Source organism: Chiloscyllium plagiosum, unplaced genomic scaffold (genome assembly GCF_037043375.1).
Source record: "Chiloscyllium plagiosum isolate Xiang-an unplaced genomic scaffold, Cpla_swu_hap1 HiC_scaffold_22, whole genome shotgun sequence".
NCBI classification, from domain to species: Eukaryota; Metazoa; Chordata; class Chondrichthyes; order Orectolobiformes; family Hemiscylliidae; genus Chiloscyllium; species Chiloscyllium plagiosum.
The window spans coordinates 20,027,025-20,034,529 of record NW_028270160.1 but is presented as its reverse complement, the minus strand read 5'-3'; the positions used below and the strand labels follow the sequence as shown (position 1 = coordinate 20,034,529).

General features: G+C 37.0%; 1 long non-coding RNA gene across 1 annotated transcript; it reads left to right on the top strand.

The window, feature by feature from the left end:
• Positions 1-282: 282 nt before the first annotated feature.
• On the top strand, positions 283-7,081 carry LOC148145948 (uncharacterized). Its single transcript, XR_015760996.1, has 3 exons — positions 283-333; positions 6,586-6,717; positions 6,950-7,081. It is a non-coding gene; the product is annotated as an uncharacterized LOC148145948 (long non-coding RNA).
• The last annotated feature ends 424 nt before the right edge of the window (positions 7,082-7,505 follow it).

Here is a 7,505-nt window from a genome sequence, read left to right as displayed (position 1 = left end):
AGACTTGATGACAACAATCTGTTCTATGTTATAGAATGATTAATCAGAATCATCAATCCAACATATCGTCATCAGTCACCTACATAGGCTGACTTTGCTTTTTAGTCACTAAACACTTGCATGAAATGTGGTTCCGCTTCTTGCAGATAAATCTCTGCTTTCCCAACATTGCACCTGCTTTTCTTTTGTGTGGTGTCCTCTGCAATATTTATATCCTGTACTTACAGCACCTGATGAAGGGCTTATGCCCGAAACGTCGATTCTCCTACTCCTTGGATGCTGCCTGACCTGCTGTGCTTTTCCAGCACCACACTCTCGATTCAATGTGTACAGGTATTAGTTAATAAAACAAGCATTTGTTGGGAGAAAAATTGAGTCTGAACTTCTATTGAATATATGCAAAAACATGATTTCTGGGGTGAGAAAGATTGTGTAATCTTATATGCTGGATGAATGTATTTGCCACAATTTACAGTAGGTATTTAAAATCTTTATCATGTATTTTTTTTCCTTCACGAACCGTAAAAACTAAGTATAACCTGCAGGATCTCACCATGTTATATCTATTGAACTAAGCAAGGAGTGAAAGATATATCCAATTTTCATAACTGAATTTTAAATGTGTACACTGTAGTGATACTATTTTCGAGTGCTTTTAACAATTTAACAATGAATATATATTTACATACCTAAGGTCAGAGAGTGAAATTTGTGTGGCTTATGCATGCCATATAGATCAAAGATAAACGTGGTTTCTATTATGATCTGGAAACCACACATGCTTTTGCCCTTGACCGTGTAAATGTCTCTTTTGCTGTAGGCTATTCACATTGTCCACAGGTGATGGGATGGTAAGAGCCTCAGATCCCACCAAAGTAATTCAGTGCTTTCAAAGCCATTCTAATCTTGTGATTAGTCTACGCATTTCCATTGGTGATCAGCATTTAATTGAGATGAACCTCATCTCTGTGTAGTTAATGAAAGTTATCAGGTTTTAATAGTAACGACTCAGGGGAATTTTAGTGCTGCTTTCTTGCTTTTTTTTAGTTTCTTTTTAATTTATTTGTGGGATGTGGGCATTGCTGGTAAAGCCAACATATATTGCCCATCCCTAATTTCCCAGAGGGCAGTTAGGAGTCAACTGCATTACTGAGAGTCTGGAGTCACATGTGGGCCAGACCAGGTAAGGATAGCAGTTTCCTTTTCCTCAAGTAATTAGTGACGCAGACATTATTTCTCCCTGATTAATTAACATTAGTTCCATAGTCATCATTAGATCCTTAGTTCCAGTTTTTTTAAATTGAATTCAAACTGCACCATCTGCCATGGTGGGATTCAAGCCCAGGTCCCCAGGACATTACCTGGGTCTCTGGATTAGCAGCCTAGTGATAAATACTACTTGGCCATTGACTCACATTAATATAGTCATAATTAATTCATTAGTTAATTATATCTTGTAATTAGTGAATATGTAATTTTCAATAGAATGGAGGAAGAAACCTACTTAAAACTATTTCATTCATAGTATTCTGTTGCCTGCTTCTAATGGGTTATTAGAATTATATTATGTTAGATAGCAGGAAGTTCTCAGGATCTATTTGTAATCAATGTTGAATTTATTCATGTCAGTCCAAGACTATGATGAGTTGATCTCCTGAATTCTGTTGCTCCTATGTTTTGATGTCTCCCATTTGGTGTGTTCATTCAGGAATGCCAATTGAGAACAGATCTAATTAAGGTTCTTGCCACAATCCTATCATAGTTACCAAGCTCCACGGCCTCACTTAGAGAAAAATAATCCAAAATACTTGGCTAAATGGCTAGAGGACTGCAGCTATTGTACATTCATACAAAATGAAATACTATATGTGTTTCACTTTAAGAATTTGAAAGTGTGTTGCCACTATTGAAATGTTTGTAGTGTAGTCACTTGTCATAATTTAACTGGGAAGAATGCATCAATAATTGTGTCCCATTATTCAACACAATGCATAAAACCCCAGTTAACCACCAAAATGACTAACTTGCCTGTATGATTGATTGTTACTCAGAACAAAAGCAATTCATACCAGTGAAATAACTCCACCAAGGCTGGTATCCCATCACCAAATCACCCTTTATTTACATGTGGAGTGTCCTTGAAACTAGTCTAGCTTCCTCAGAGCCAGCTCTGAGTAAACAGAACCTCTAACACTTCTGTTTATATCTGTCAGCCAGAGCTCCCTGATTGGGGCTGTTGACCTGATCCAATATCATAAGCTGTGCAGTCCACCTGGCTGACCTTGTTACAATCATTGCACCAGATTTCTTCAGCAACAGAATTTTCCTCATCCCACCCACTTAACTGTTATAAGAGCAGTGAAAGAAAAGATGTTTAACTTATGCAACTGAATCCCTGCCCCTTCAAACCCTAAATACACACACACTCAATCACAATTAACACCGATTAAATACAGTTTAACTCACATTGTTTTTCACCCATATTCTACACAAGAAAACAAAATACCAAAGATCAATATTCCAGATAAAAAGGTATAATGTTATTTTTCACATAGTACATTAGATTTTTGCAACGACCACAAACTGTTGTCTGTATAGTGGCATCACCCCTCAATTTAATGGTTGATCAGGTGAATCTAGGGTCTTTTCTTATTTGAGTTTTATACTTTCTTGTTTTGTTTTTGTCTTTGTTTCTGCATGGAAGGAGAGAGAGAGAGAGAGAGAGAGAATAGGATGTTTTGTGTTTGCAGTCTTTAGATATATTTTCCAAGCAATTGTTCTTGGCTTCTACAGCTTTTTAAACAGTACAGGTCAACCAATCAGGAGTCAGGCATCATTTGATCCCCTTAAAGAATTCTTAGTGCTGCTCATTCTCCAATTCTTCCTCTCTTACTGCTTCTAAAAAGCAACATAGTTTTCCGCAACTCTACAGATGTAACACTTGATTGTAAGTTGCAAAACTCTCTAGTTATGTCACTCCAAATTCCTGGTGGCATTGTTTGAACACTGCATATTGGTCATTTAGTTGGACAGAATTGATCTTTGGATTGTTCCTTTAACAGCTTGTGTTCAACAAAAAGTAAAAATAGATTCAGATTTATAATAGATTCATAGTTCTGAAAAATGGAAAATGTGGTTTCTTGCACACTGGAATGTAGAAAATACAGTTTACAAACAGTAAATTTCCATAAGTAACAATATAATGACCATTAATCTGCTCTAGCAATATTGATTGAGGGATAAGTGTTGGTAATAACACCAGGGATACCCTGCTTACTCTTCTTCAAAAAATGGTGCCGAATATATTTTGCACACATCCTAGATGACAGTTCAGGTCCTTCACTTAACATCACATCTGAAAAAACAAATCTCTCAGAAGAGAGCTGAAGTGTGACTTCAACCTTGATAAAGTTAAAAATCACACAACACCAGGTTATAGTCCAACAGGTTTATCTGGAGGCATTAGCTTTCAAAGCGCTGCTCCTTCATCAAGTCTTTTGAGGTGGGACTTGAACTCATGACCTCTTACCTCAAAGCATCCCCAACTGAGCCAATCTCTTGTCTAGGCTTCTTCAGCAGGGATACACTTAGAGGTTTACAGATTGGATATGACCATTGAGGCCCATTCTATCTGTGAAATGCCATCTCTCACAATAACTCTAACTCTTTCTAAATTCGGTTCTTCATCAATTATCAGGCCTCCTCGACACCCATTGGGGAAACTTAGGGAAGATTTGAAGACAGAACGATAAAAAGATCTAAAATCATAGATTCCGCTGTAGCATCCAAATATAATCCTGGCTTAATTGATAATTAAATGGAAACAAATTTCAAGTAGTTGTGAATAATAATTTGGTAACAGAAATTATTTTCCACAAATTCTGAGCACAGGTCTGCACTTAGCATTAAGATAGAAATTATTGGTTTGAATTGATTAAATTCTATCATAAATTGTGTTTATGGATTCATTTCCAACTTGTGTTGAGCACAAGTTGTCTTATTGCATTTAGTTTATAATCCAAGGCTCAAATCTTTTCAGCCCATTTGGCAAAGTCCTGTCAGTGTTCAAACAACTTCATCCGCAACGTGCAATTAGCCAAGAATGTATGGATGGAAAAAAAAATCTCTTTTCTAAGTTCACCAGAAGAAATTAATCACTTATTTCGACAGCCAAATGGACCCAATTACCCCATTACTGATTTATAGTTAACCAGTGGAAAGGCATTCTTATTTCATCTATTACGTGTAATTTCCAATCGTATTTTTCATACTGCCTTGTTAAATCTGTGAAACTGTCATAAAACATTGGCTGTATTGGATATATTTAAATATGAATCTTAAATGGTGAATATCTATAGGTTTCAGAGGCTGTTGGCAATGGAGCTTTTAAATATTTTCCCTTGGACTTAATGGTTGTTCACTGTGTTGGAAACACAGATGTGTGTCGAAGGAATTGAAGTTATTTGCCATGACCTAATTACAGAGGTAGTCCATCGCTGTTCCAACTAATCACTGAACACTTAAGTTTACTGGTTCCCTCGATGCTTATGTGAAATCTGATAATGATAGTTTATTAACGAGGGAAAGACTGCTTTCAGAAATTAACAATTGTTAGTTAAGGCCAATTCATTATTGCACTGCAATCTACGTCAGTGTTTGGTTCATTGGCAGAGAAGAGAGAAACAAAGTGAATGGTCAACCATATCCATAACTAATTGATTTAATCAGATTACACCGACTGTAAACTAAATGATGGTGTGACATTCTTTGGAACAAACACTAAGACTCTGGAAGAAGCATTCCGAATTAGAACAGCATATGCTGACATCATTTAATACTAAGTGATTTGTGAATAATAAGTTGGTAACAAATCATTTTCCAGTGAATTCCGAGCACAGAATTGTACTTTTTTACAGTACAGCTAAATTCTGTCAGTTCAAAATGTTACTTTCTGTCAAACCTGTGTCTATGAAGCTGTTTGTGCAGAATGCAAACATTGCATTCCTCTTTCTGACCCCCTGCTCTCGCACTTAGATGTAAGAGTTTTGTAACCTGAAGTGAACACAATGCTCAATGGAATTTTCAATACACTACAGATGCACTAGGAGTTTTATGAAGAAAATGTACAATCAGAAACACATAATAAAACACTTCTTTCAGTCCCTGATTGAGATAATGTTGCTGATTTCAATGGAGATTTCATAAGCACATTCCAATTCATTATAACATCTTGGAGTTGAGGAATTAGTCATGGTTCCCAACCAATAAACTTGCTGGAAGTACACATGTATGAACTTTATGATCTGCCCTTCCCTCATCCTCAACACTAAGTTCAAATAATCACCCAATCTTCCATTTCAGTCCTTTTTATTCCTTTCTGTTGACCAGGTCTCCATGCACAGGACTAGAACTTGGGAGGAGCATGGAAGATTGAGAATATGGTTACATTTCAGAATATAACCCTAGTGAAGAATCAACTCCTTCAGGAGATGAGGATAGTAAATAGATACCTACAAATAGGAGAGGAAAATTGAGCTAGGAAAAGCAATTTCTTCAGCTGTAGCAGATACGAATATTAATTAGATTATCTTCTCAAGCCAGCGTGGTACTGAAACGTTTTGGGGTGTGACTTCGACACAGATTTTGGCTGAGAGATTGGGGGTGCTAAATTGGATAGCCCCTGAGAATAAGTGCAAATACTGTGCTGTTTGATTCATTCATGTCTGTTTAAAGTAATGTAAGAAATACACCAACTTTATTCTTCCCACTGACTTAAAACGTCTGCAGTGTGGAGCTAGTGCTCACCACTTTGTTAAATGGCTGCAATGCATTAGCAGCTTAGTTAAAATTGTGAAAGGCTAGATGTACTAGTTAAAGCCAGCCTAACCCCTTAAAGGAAAGCATGCCGATGCTGGGGGTGGTATCGGAAATCATTCCGCAACTGATTCAGACCTGGGTAGAAACAGGACACTGGCAAACCGCTAAAGAAGGAGAGATGCTCGAAGATTGTCAAATACTGCCCTGGTTCACTTTGATCCTAGCTGCTGTAATTACAGAAAAAGTCAGATCCCAGATTGAAATCTGGCTCAGTAGTTTGTGTTTTGTATTATTTCAATTTTGGTGAGGCAGTTTCTCACTGAAACACAAGCTTTTAATGAAAAATAGAAATTAATTAAAAAGCAAAAGAAATGATGATAAAATGAAATAAAACCAGGCTATTTACTTGTAACACAAGTTTAAATGTTTTGAAATACAAAGTAACACATAATCCTATTAATCCTCAAAACAATCCTTTACAGATCTCAAGGTAACACCCCACTACAGTACTTCCACCACAGAATACTCACTATCTCTAACTCCTCGATAAACTTAATTTACCTGTGACTTTGACTCCCTGTTTGGATAATCTGAGAGACTCTCCTTGGAGCTTCTGTACAGTTGAGCTTAAAAATTCCTTGCTTCAAATGACTTCTTCAGGGTTATATTCAAATATTCCTGGACTGACACTTATATAAAACTCCATTTATTCTGAGGTCATCTATTGTTAACACAGTTAATTTTCTTCTCCTTTTCTCACTGTTTAAGATATCCATCTTCATCCAAGACTTATGTGGAACTGCCCCAAATTGAAACCAAAACATTTTTCGCCTCTATCTGTGGGTTCTGCTTCCCAAACTTTAAAGAAAGAACAAATGCTGAAGCTTCTAACTGAACCAGGTTAATGTATTACTGTCTGCCTCACTTGGTTGTAAATGCTCTTAAATATCAAACTTTCATTAATTCTGGAGGCAACCTCTCTCAAACTGTTTCAAAATAAATCACCATGGATACAGAAAAACTTCCAACTTAACCATTAAACCATCAAACACAGAAAAAAACTGTATGTAACTAATTCAAAATTCAAAAATCCACTTAAAAATAAATGGTGTGTTTATTTTTTACATCACAGGTTACAGGATGTGCAAAGGGGGGAAGATACTTGGTATCCTCTTGTGAGGTGGAGGCTGTCCAGACTGAAAAGGCAGTGCCAGCATATTCTTATGGAGGTTAAGACCTGTTGGCCCAAGTTCATTAGCATGAGTAAGTCAAAATTATCAAGGTTAGTGAATAAATTCTCAAATGCTATATTCTATCAAACGCATCATTGACTTCAGACACTGCTCAATTCATCAGAGCTACCTCATTCACCTATTAACAATTTCTTCCAGTCATCATGAATGCCTGACATTTTTATGCTACACTTCACCCTCCTCACCATTATACATTTCTCACACATGGTAAAAACAATGACTGCAGATGCTGGAAACCAGATTCTGGATCAGTGGTGCTGGAAGAGCAGAGCAATTCAGGCAGCATCCAAAAAGCTTCGAAATCGACGTTTCGGGCAAAAGCCCTTCATCAGGAATAAAGGCAGAGAGCCTGAAGCGTGGAGAGATAAGCTAGAGGAGGGTGGGGGTGGGGATAGAGTAGCATAGAGTACAATAGGTCAGTGGGGGAGGAGATGA